Consider the following 12604-nt stretch of genomic DNA (forward strand, 5'->3'; position numbering starts at 1 on the left):
TATTATTCCAAATATACTGCCGAATTACGGTACCAAGTTTCTTCCAGAAATGTATTGGTGGGGGTAAGGGAAACTAAACTGAATTTGAAAACAAAAAGTCAAAACGAAATAAAAATAAAAAGTAATGAAAAATTTCGAAACTATAATAACCTTGGTTCACACAGCATTCTGGGATAGGAGAGAAACATGCTCTGGTTTATTGGCACTTCTTTAAACCAATCACAATTGTCTTGGGCAGCACTAAGTACCGGACGGAGCAACGGTGCAGCTGCAAAATAGCCTCGGGAAGGAACTTGTATTGGTGGAACATGTGTACGTTGAAAAGTTGTTTTGGTTGTGCAACAGAAAACTCAGATTGGACGGATAGTCTAGCTAGCTGTCTGGATTTACCCTGCAGAGATCTGAGGAGCAGTTAACCATAGTCATCATAAAGCCACCGGAATTTAGAACGCCAACACAAAGAAAGAGGAAGGTGGCGGATATCCGGCTGAAAATGAAGGACATCCGTTGGCACCTAAACAATCCTGGAAATGAAACGTTGTCGGTATAGACTATATTTGGTTGTAGTAGTAGTAGGTTGTAGTACTTGTTGTACTAGTATTTTCATATTTTTATGGTAATTATTTCTATATTTCTGTCCTTGACTATTGAAATACTCTATTAAATACTTAGCTTTATTTTTTTATTTCCTCTTAATGTGTTTATTGTAGACTCCAAACACCAACGCAAAGTCATTGTATGTGAAAACTACTTGGTAATAAACCCCATTATGATTGGTTCGGACTTCCTCATGTAATCTGCCCTTGATCCTCAGAGACAATAGAAATACTTCTTTCAGTCGGCTGACTGACAGTGGTGGATTTCTAAGACGTTACTTTTTGCTTTTCATTTTACATAGTTATATATCCTCACCATATAAAGATATATTTATGCAGAAAGAAAATGCAACATCTGCACCTTACACTTTGTTGTCTGAGGTACTTCACAGACATGTCTGATGTATTTACAGCAGTTCATAAATTGTTTACATATACAAAAATGTATGTATGTATATTTTTGTCCCGAACTACACCAGGCAAAGCAAAGCCAAGAGAAAACAGAGTCCTGGTCAATGACCTACTGTGGTGTATCATGTGCTGGTGTTTATTTGTGTATATTAGCCCCGTTCTGCGGGCCTAATACATTTTAATACTGTATGTACACAGAGCTATATTTAGGAATCAGCTTACAGCACTCACAGTTACATAAGCCTGTAAGACATAAGTGCAAATTTTGATGTGATGAGTTTTTACAGGAAGGCTTTCTACAAAAGATTATGTACTTTTAAGTGCACAGAGAAGCGGCACATGAAACGGCCATGCTTTTAAGTTTTGTCATGTTGTCACAATCCAGCTGCACGGTTGGATGAAGCATAATTGGTGTCTGCCCTCATGGATGGATTACTGAATGGGTCTACCAGACACAGGCCCAGGGGCCCAAAGTGTCAGGGGCCCCGTTGGCCATCACCTGCCACAAATGTCACTCAAAGAGACCCATACAGACCATGAAGGGATGCAAAATGACCAAAAAGAAACATACTATGACTACTTGAAACACAAAATAACTACAAAACCGACCATTAGCCCACAAGCAGGCAACACAGTCCCAGTTCACCCGTCCAGAAGGCTCGGGCATACTTTCTGCGTTCAGTAGACAGCTGTTCAGTTCAGTCACAGGAGAACTTTGGAATATATACATCATATCTCCTGAGTCTCATAGCCTTCAACCATTTAGTGACGTGGTTCGGGGATATGGCGTTCTCCAGTGTTGCCATGACATCAGGCAACATCAGCAGCATGGAGTAGGAGCTGTTGAAGGGGAGCTCAAGGACTGTCGTGTTGAGATCGTGGTCTGCGGACTGCGGCTGCGGACTTGTACCGCCCGTGCAGCCACGATGTTCCTTGCATTGTCGTGGGCACATACAGCCACTTTCCTGGAACCACTTGAGCGACCAAAACAAGTTAATAGAGGTCCGCCGTCTGCCTATCTGAGCCAGTCTCCACCGCATCCACCTGCGAGGTTGTCAGCTGTGTGTCTGCCTGGCATAACGTTACTCAGTGTGTAGGACGGCCGATTTAACCCGCCAGTCCTCATCGATATGGTGGCATGTGTCAAGTTGCTCTCTGTTGTGAGCGCTGTGCAGCAGAGAGCCACGAGCAGAAAACAAAAAGAGCAGCTTAAGCTTCAAAAGCAACTAGCTAGTGGCACTAGCAGGTTAACTAGCAGTTATGAAATTGATTGTATAGCCTATTTTTATTTTATCATGCAAATAAAAGATTTTTATTTTGTTTTAACAATATCGTTTTTATCTGATTTTAACTGATTGTGTTACATGTGGTTTTTTTTATTGTTGGTTAATCATTAACATTCCTAACACACACACACACACACACACACACACACACACACACACACACACACACACACACACACACACACGCAGCGACAGAATGAAGCTCTGCATTGACACACAATCTAGCACCTTGTCGCATGGTTGTGCAGAGTTTTAGGTGTGTTTATTTGTGCTTTAGAATGTAACCGCTGTGAAACAATCAGAAAATAACATTTTATTTCTCTGATTCACGGCTTTGTTCGTGCCAGCCCGGCTTCCTCTCTTCATTCACTATCTAGCTTGCTCGACCACCTCTCTTAAATACCGTTAGATTAAAGACAAATCAAGCATGGCTTCCTACAATAAAATACACATATGCATATTAAACAGGAACATACAGGTTAAGAAAATAATGACAAGGAATTGAGATTCTGTACCCCAGTGCTGAAAGAATAATTTCAGCACAGAAAAAAAAGAGACTAAGTCAAACAGTCCAAGACTGTTAATTATAAATGACATTACAATGGTTTATTTGAACACAGTAAACATATGATACAGAGGCACGGCTGCTCAGAGCCAATAACAAGATAACTAAACCATCTGACCAGCAGCCAGGGAGATCATATGACTCTTTGCTTTTGTGTGTGTGTGTGTGTGTGTGTGTGTGTGTGTGTGTGTGTGTGTGTGTGTGTGTGTGTGTGTGTGTGTGATATGAGAAGGTATCATAAAAGCCAGTTGGCTCACTCAGAAACAACTGATACCACACCACTTTCTCCATCCATCTCTCTCTCATGGTCTCTTTTCTCTCCGGCTCACTCTCACCACTTATTTTCTAAATGACTTTCTCCATCTCTCTCTCACTCTATCAGTTTCTTTCACACAATCTCCCCCACACAGACACATAACTGCGGTAAAATTTAACACCCACAGAAGCCAGATCATGGAAGCAGGCTGCCAAGCTGGCATAGTACCGTGTGTCCCTTTGTGCTTCCATAGCCCTTAGCAACATTCTGTGGTAGTAATACTGCGCTTGTCTACAGTTCATACAAGGTGCTGCATCTAGGAACAAACACAAGAGGCCTGAAGGGACTAAAAAGCAGAACAAGATCTGATTTCGAGTTTTGCATACCTGCACTATTTACTAGTCGCATTAAGTGAGCCTAAATCGTGAAAGCTAAGCACTCAGCTAAGCACCAATCAGCAAAGTATCTGAGTGCAAGTCCTGATACTGTACCTAAAAACACAAAAGTACTATTACTGTATGTTAACACCCCTGTCCTCATACTTTGGTGTAGTTTTGGTCTGGGGCTGTTTTTTTATGAGGCTCCTTTCAATTGAGGAAAGTATTAAGGCGATATTTAATACACGTGAGACACTCACTAGGCTACTTGCCTGACCAGCTTGGGTCTTTAAAGCAAGACATTCACTTCCAAATTATTATAAATTCTGCACTGCATTGTTATTGACATTGTCTTTATGCACGTATAGCAAAACTACTTGAATGGCTCCAATCATATCCTTCACTGTGGTTCACAAACTATTTTATTTAGTATTTTGAAGTCCTTACAATGTGCCTTTTTACCATATTACCGTGTCACTGTTTGGGTTATTCCCCAAAGATCATCTTTATGCCGTTGTTTTAAAATATAACAATGGTTTTACTTAAGAGATCCACTTACTTAAACCGAGTATGTTGTGAAAGCTGAACACAGAGCACCTCAAGCTGGAAAGATATCCCTCCCCAACAATTGTTCTTGGAACTGAAGAGAAGTCCAAGTCGGATAGATAACAGTTTACGTTGTTTTGTATATATCATTGACCATTCATCCGGAAGGCAAATGTTAAGACTGAAGTGTGTGAATTTTTTGACTCTTAATAGTTTCCAGTGTACAGTACAGAATAGAGCAAAGTCTGCGAGCAAGTTTGGGCTGAAGCTCGAGATGTGCGACTAATACAGGAAGCCAAGAGATTGCACTCTGCACTGCTGATATGGACATTCTGTGAATTTGCCAGCCATTAGCCATATCAGTTGGCGGCCACAAAAGCACACTTAAAAACGTTAAACCGTAGACTTGTCCACACTGTCAATTACTTGGAATCATAACGGTTTATTCCCCTTTGAGATGCAGAGGATCACTGTTTAACTCATGCTAACATGCATATTATGAGTGAATGTGGTGTTTGCATGTTTGGCAAATGTCAGTTAGCCTTGAAGCTACTGTTTTTTTAAGTCACATTTTAACATTGCTGTGCTGCTTTTTAGCATCATAGGTTGACTGTCAAAATTAGTTATGATGTTGCAAAGTTCTGCTCTTATGAAGCTGCCGCTTTTACCTGTTGTGTGTGAGCGGGCATTTGGATTGCAAATACATTTTTTTAAGTGGTGGAGCACATTTTACTTTGGGTTGATGTTTGGCACATACTGTACGTCTTGATGCCTCAATGATTCCTGTTTGTATGTCCGGTCTGAAATGGTTTTGCATTATATTTCCCCCCAGCTGCTGGTACAACCCAGTCTCATGGCAGTTTGACACGTTAATCTTGTTTTGTTTTTTTTGTGATGGTCAGCACGTTTTTTAAACTAATGTATTTCAATGGGAAGCATCTTTCGTGATAACAGCACGATTCTTTCTGCCAGTCGGGCTGCAGCAGAGAAGCTGTATACAGCTTTGCAATTATTGGTATTTTTAGTCCTATAACCGCTGTTTTAATCAACCTTCATTCACAAGATCTTATCATGGTTTATATCAGGGGTGGCGAACCTGTGGCTCGTGAGACGTATGCGGCTCTTTGCCTGCTCCTGTGAGGCTCTTACTGTGTGGCGGGGGGCTGTGTCATTGGTTGATTGTTGTTTTTAACTTTTCTGAAACATACAGTATTTCAGATAAGTAAAAAAAAAAACAAAAAAAAAACACATTTGAATGCATCTGCCAATACATTTGCCAATTATTTAAAAATGGAAAATAATGCAGCAGAGTTTTGAGGACAGATTCTGCAACCTGAGGAAAAACAGCGGCCACAGATCACCTTCCTCGTTAACCCTTTCACTGCTGAATCCGATTGTTTGAAAGCCCCTTTAGTGACAAATGAGTGAGAGAGTTCTTCGAGTGGCCACAACCGAGTTCAAGCAAGACCTGAAAGGGACTGTGGATAACAAAGACTGTCAGGTTTCCCACTGAGTCAATCTAAGTGAGAAAATAAACTATGAAAACTGCTATGTATTATGACTGTCATCAGATCTGGAAGACACTGTTGCTGTTGTAGTGTGGACGTGCATGTGTTGTGTGGCTTTTTGCTATGGTGCGTTTTTTTTTTGTGGCTCTTTATACCTAACTGGTTGGCCACCCCTGGTTTATATGTATTTCTTTTAATGTTATTATTTCGGTCTTATTGCCAGGGAAGCTGGATTGCTTTGTTGATTGATCTTTAAAAAAAAATATATAACGCTACATCTATCAACATTTATTTAGATGTCATCATGGTATTCATTTCATTATTTCCCCGTGGTGGTTTGTGTATTTGGTTGTGTTGTGTGTATTTGCAAAGCGTTTGCTAAATGCTGCGCATGTTTTGTCAAATTAATGAAGATGTTTTCTTAAATCGCTTCTGTTTTGTCTATTTGCATGTGTTTCATTAAGTTGCAGTGCATTTGCCCCTGTCGGCCACTGTATAAAAGGTCCTTTCAGTTTCATTGCAGTTGAGTTTACCCGACAAAAAAGGGTGTCATTGTGGCGACGACAGTTAAGTTTAGGAACCAAAACGACGCATTTCCTGGGGGGAAATCTTTCTCCAGGACACAAACTCCACTCCCCGGCTTGAAAGCCATATGTTTTATGACCCATCCATCCACCAAAACCTTAAACCTATGCAGACTAGAGCGTTCTTATACAGCTGCAGTCAATGTGGTGCATAGAGCAATGAATACGTGAGATACATACAACTTAGTGCTTTACTTACTGTAGCTTTATGTACGAATTGTTAAACAGCCTGAAGTGCCACCACTAAAATTAGATTTGTACGTTTTTTTTCCTGTCACTTCCTATGTGACATGTTTTGAAATGAGCAGAGAACAAATATGTCACATGGACTCGGAAGAAGTTGAGATGAATTCCTGTCGTTGTGTGATTCATCCCTGCTGAGGCGAAAATTGTCTCGCTGCCTCAGAAAATGCAAAAAAAAAGAAGAATTAAGGCCTACAGGTCAAATGTTTGTTATTGCAGTGGTTCAATTCTGTGCTTCTGGATGTGACATAAAATAAATGTTATATTCAAAACATAGGAACAGGGCATGGAATCAACACCCGACCACCCGCCAAATGCGGGTGAATTTTGCAATTGGCGGGTAACACTGTCAATCTACCTGCCACATTGGCGGGTAGCCAATGAGAATTGAGTGCGGAAGGTGGAAACACAGAACGAGGGCAGGAGTTCGAGCTAGGTGGAAAGCTAACGCTAGCCGGCCACCTGTCCCATCCATCCGGCTTGCAAGTGTCCGCTCATTAGACAACAAACTGGACTACATCCAACTTCAACGAAACTCCCAACGCGAGTTCAGAGACTGCTGTGTTTGTGTTTTTGTGGAAACATGGCTGAACAACAGTGTACTGGACTATCCAGCTACCAGGCCTGCTAGCCTTCCAAGCAGATGCTGCTCTGTCAGATAAGATTTGTGGAGGTGGGCTGTGTTAACACGGCCACGGACGGGTGCAGAAATGGGGTGCTAACTACTGCTAACTACTGGTGGAGTTTGTGACTGTTAAATGCCGACCATTCTACATAGGCTGTGTTTATACTCTGTGTTTACATCCCACCAAGCGATAATGCTACCAATGCGTTAGCTGAACTTTACGGAGCCTATAATGTGTGTGCACTAAATGTAATCGTTTCGTATGTCGTTTTTATATAATGTCGTTTTTATATATTTTAAATGTGTAACACCACTTGAGCCACGGTGAAACGTTGTTTCGTGTATGTGGTTGAAATGACAATAAAACACAGTTGACTTGACTGCCTCACTGTCTGTCTGTAACCGGTGGGCGTGGCTTGGGAGTGGACTCGTAGGGAAGCGAAGCAAGTGCATTCAGGGAGTTGTTGTCTTTCGTCCACATGAGCCAAAAATACATTTTCTGTCTTTTCTCGGTCTAGAAGGCACCAATTTCTAAAAAAAAAAAAAAAAAAAAAAAAATCACATTTCTACTACATAAATGGCCCAATTTAATACATATTCATCTTTCCAGCGGTGAAATATCCCTTTAACCGCAGTTAATGTGATTTAATGTTTACAATTCTTGGTTCATTGGTCATAAGTAGGCTAAGTGGATGTCTTGATCCAGGAAACTGAACTGCAAGAGTGAAAACATTCAATGTTAATTTTAACTATGAAGCAATAGTCTTAAATGATTTAAAGTGCAATGCATCTGGCTGCTGATATCCATCCAGAAATCTATTCTCCATCACAGTCCTTTCATCTGCAGGGATGAGCAACATGGAGATTACCAAGAAGTTTGCCTCCTTATTCATCTATGACTTTTAGCCCTGCCTTGCAGCCACATTGTCACTTGACTGCTGTAAAGGTGAATACAGTCAACTAATGTGCAGCCGGATCTCACAGGGAATTCACACTTATTTGAATGAAATGAAATGTTGCATTGTCGTATAAATGTACTAAGAATAGCCAGCAGATTCAACCAGAAACTCCTTCTACATTTGTACTGTAAGTACACAAACCCACTATGAATTAACCTTATATAACTTCATAGTTTCTTAGAAAGAATGCGCACACACACACACACACACACACACACACACACACACACACACACACACACACACACACACACAGGCACGCAACTGATCTCTGCTGGTCGCAGCAGGGGGGTGAGACAGCTTCCTGCAGAGACTGGGATGGACAGGAATCTGTGTGGTTTTGTGGGTATTATAGATATGTTTAATCAAATATATTTGTGGTGTATTCACATACATATTAGACCTTTAAAAACAATTGCATTCAGTGTTTCTCAGCTGATCATACTAATGAAAATATGTACCCATTTTATGCAAAAAATCATGAAGAGCATCAGAAAGCAGTCAATCAGTTGTTGACCACAAAGTCTGTGGACCTGCCAATCTGCCTTTCATCTTGTGTTTTACATTTAGGCAGTCGACAGCTTTTATTTATATTTGGATAACGGACCGTGCCTTTAAATTTTACTCTTACTTTCTCATGACTCCTTCTGTGTCTGTCTCTCTTTTAAGGTAGGGTAATGCTAGAAAATAACTAGTTCGTATAGCGTTTTGTTTATAGTTGTTCCAAACGGCCACACTCAAAGGCGAGGTGAAAAGCTGGCTATTACAGAAAGGGATGAGATAGTCGTATATATACGTGGATCACAGTGCACGGATGCCTTCCAGGAGAGTCAATCTGATAATTCAGATTGACTCTCCTGGAAGGCATTCGTAGTGTTGCACTATGTTCAAACCAAGGTTATTATAGTTTTGCATTTTTCATTAGTTTTTATTTTTATTTCGTTTTGACTTTTTGTTTTCAAATTCAGTTTAGTTTTAATTAGTTTTTATAGGGGGTTTGCTAGTTTAGTTTAGTTTTTATTTTTTGAAAATGCTTAGTTTTAGTTTAGTTTTTATTAGTTTTAGTCTTAGTTTTAGTCTTTTTTTGTAATATGGGTTATTTGTCGGGGGATTGTGTAATAATAACTCAACAAAAACATCATACAATTTTAGAAATATGCATTCACAATGTATTCAACAATAACACCAGTAAATAAAATGTAGCCTACATATGGTCATAAATATGTCAACAGTCTACACAGACGCAGCAGTATGTGCAAAATGTACAAGTGACGTGTTCCAGGAAAAAAACCTAAATAGCCAACAGACTAAAGAAGACATGAACAGGTGTTTTGAACTTTGGTTTGCGTAAAGTGGCGAACTTTTTGAAGTCAATCGACTCACACAGTTGTGTAGACATCCCAGTATCAATCCACATATTAACCCACGCTTCCTCCCGTTTTTGGTGTTCCTGCGTATTTACTAACCAGCAGCTGTCAGGTCGCCGGTGAAAGCCTTCCTGTAGTGTTCTCTGTCATGCTGCAGCTGGCCCTGTATCCATACATCCATGCCCTGTAACGTTACCGGGGTTAGCTTCTGTTTCGGGGAAAGGGGGCTTTGCGTTCTCCTTTACCTTGTTAAGGTAAGCTAGGTTAGCCTCCTTGCTTGTGTGCGCTTCTCAAATGTACTTTCCAATTCGTGGGATTTTTCCCTGTAATAAATTGCCCACATATTTTACCACCTTCCACTGCAAGGCGCTTTTATCTGACACAGTCATAATCAAATAGGACTGCCGCTTTCTTCCGACTTTCGGTACCGCTATGATAGCACGGAGCCATGGACATGTTGTGTTCAAATTGACGTGGAATGTCGGAATTTCTGGATTCCCAGTCGGAAACTATACATGTCTACGGGAAATGTCATGGTCGGAGAGATATAACGTTATTTGCTCTATGAAAGATCGACAAAGACGAAAACTAAGGACATTTACTCGATAATTTTATTTTATTTTAGTTAGTTTTGCAAACAGACATTACAGTTTTAGTTTAGTTATCGTTTTTTGTAATGCCTCGTTTTTATTTTTATTTCAGTTAACGACAATGTTTTTTCCCACCTAGTTTTCGTTATTTCGTTCGTTTTCGTTAACGATTATAACCTTGGTTCAAACCCAGCGAACTTTCTCACCTCCACCTCCTGGTATCGGAAAGTTACAGAAATAGTTTCAGTGCAGCTCCCCCAATTCCAATTTCATACAGGTGTGAAGATATTCAAAGCAAGCAGCAAAGACGAGCAGTTCTGATGACTGATACCTTTACTATTGTTATCTCTGTCAGTTTTCCTTTTTTTTGGTATTTTTGTTACCTTCTCTTTCTTAACATCGCTTGTCTCATTTCATCCTGGCCCATTTCTCCTGCTCTGTCTTTTCCTTTGCTTCCATCTTTCACTTTCACTTTATCTCTGTCTGACAGACACTTTGAGGACAATGAGAACAGGTGTAATGTGAACTTGAGATGACCCACATGTCTGATAGCAGAGCTTGCTCTCACTAAGCACCAGGGCACACACACATGCATGGAAAGCTAAAGCCATCACAACATCCTGATAACATGAGACAGATCACCGGAAAATCAAACCATTAGCTCCAACACACCGCCATACCTACACGACAGAATTGGTCGATTTCCAATGAGTCCAACAAACAACATATACTGTATGAGAGTGTTAGTTAACGTAGTGATATGCTCACACTGTGGCCAGTTTAAACATGTTACTGCAACACTAGTCTATATTGACGACGTTTCATTTCCGGGATTGTTTCGGTGCCGCCGGAAATTCCGCCGGATGTCCCTCATTTTAGGCCGGATGTCCGTTACTTTCGCTTTCTTTGTGTTGACATTCTGAACTCTGGTGGATTTATGAGGACTATGGTTAACTGCTCCTCAGATCTCTGCAGGGTAAATTGAGACAGCTAGATAGACTATCTGTCCAATCTGAGTTTTCTGTTGCACGACTAATGAATGTACAAATGTTCCACCCAAACAAGTTCCTTCCCGAGGCTATTTTGCAGCGGCACCATGGCTCTGCCCGGCGATTGTGATTGGTTTAAAGAAATGCCAATAAACCAGAGCACATTTTTCTCCCATCCAGGAATGCTGTGTGGACTAGCTAGAACCTCCTCCGCAGCGCTGTGGAGGAAGGTCTGGCAATGCGAGACTACTGCAACACATGACCACAATGGCAGTTTTTATCACCTGACAGTTCTGTTGAAGGCAACGGCCGCACTTTTAAATACGTAGTTAACCAGCCCAATCTCATGGCAGTTCGTAAAATGGTGACGTTATTTAATCTATTGATTCGTGTACAGGGACACATTTTTCTGTGTTTTTACTAACTAACTAATATATTTGAATGGGAAGCATATTACGTGATAACGATTATGGTAGCGATTAGTATTGAAAAGCTGAAAATCCGCGTAAGGAGGTTGGTTGGGGTGGTGGATGGGTCAAACAACACAGGACTTTCACCCAGGAGACCGGGGATTGCATCCCGCATGTGGTAGTTCCTTTCCGCGTTCTTCTTCTCCTAACCACAACCTTTCCCCGACTTTCTTTTCCTAACCACAATCGTCCCATTGTTGTAGCGCATCCCATTGTTGTCAGCGTTGTTGTCGGCGTTGTTGTCGCCGGCGTGTAGCGTTTAAATTACCCATTGTTGCATCCCCCAGAGACCGCGGATCGTGCCCCGGCGGCCGTTGTTGTCACCGTCTACCGCGTGTGGCGTCCCCGTTGTTGCATCCCCCAGAGCAGCCCTGTGTCATGGCAGTTGTCGCCGGCGTGCGGCATTTAATTTCCCTGTTGTGTCCCCGAGAGACCGCGGATCGTGTTGTCACCATCTCCCCCAGAGCAGTGTCAAGGCAGTTCGTGAAAATAGTAACGTTCCAATTCCGTGGTGACCAGCACGAAATAAAGTAGAAAATCGTTTCCCTGTACACGAATCAATAGATCAAAATAACGTCACCATTTCACGAACTGCCATGAGACCGGGTTAACATTGTGAAACGAAACTTGTTACGTTTAGGCAACAAAAACTACTTAGGGTTAGTAAAACGAGGACTGGCTTTGACCCATCCACCACCCCAACCTACTGTATCTTCTTACAGGGGGTCTTATATTTTGTCACCTAACTTCCTTATTTGCTCTCGCAATCATTACTACAGCCTCGAGAGGTCGCCGCCTATAACAAGAAATATAATTATAGCTTGTTATGAGCTGCTTGCACAGTCAGACTATACGGTCATGTTTTGGTTGAGGACGGTCTGTCAGGTCTCACATGATAAGTTTTGATTTTCACTAGAAGGCTATCTTTTCTTTTTCTCTTCAGCTGTAGTATCTATAGCTGCTCATGCTAACAAGCTCGGCAGATGCAAACGCCAGTGGTGGAAGAAGTATTCAGATCCTATACTTAAGTAAAAGTACTAATACCAAACTGTAAAAATACTATGTTACAAGTAAAAGTCCTGCATTAAAATTGTAACTTAAGTAAAAGTATGTAAGTATTATCAGGAAAATTTACTTAAAGTATTAAAAATAAAAGTTCTCAATGCAAATAAATCCTCACATTATAGAAACTGGAAACGATCCAAACAGTTCTGTCAATCAACTAAGTGTGT

The 12604-nt window shown here is 41.0% G+C and overlaps 1 long non-coding RNA gene across 1 annotated transcript in view; it reads left to right on the plus strand.

The window, feature by feature from the left end:
- The first annotated feature begins 369 nt into the window (after positions 1–369).
- LOC116034556 overlaps positions 370–12604 on the plus strand; it is a 14593-nt gene continuing 2358 nt past the window's right edge. Inside the window, exons 1-2 of the long non-coding RNA XR_004101136.2 lie at positions 370–506; positions 5513–5517. This is a non-coding gene — a long non-coding RNA (uncharacterized LOC116034556). The remainder of the gene's footprint in view (positions 507–5512; positions 5518–12604) is intronic.

The sequence above is a fragment of the Sander lucioperca genome, chromosome 6 (assembly GCF_008315115.2).
Source record: "Sander lucioperca isolate FBNREF2018 chromosome 6, SLUC_FBN_1.2, whole genome shotgun sequence".
Taxonomy (NCBI): Eukaryota; Metazoa; Chordata; class Actinopteri; order Perciformes; family Percidae; genus Sander; species Sander lucioperca.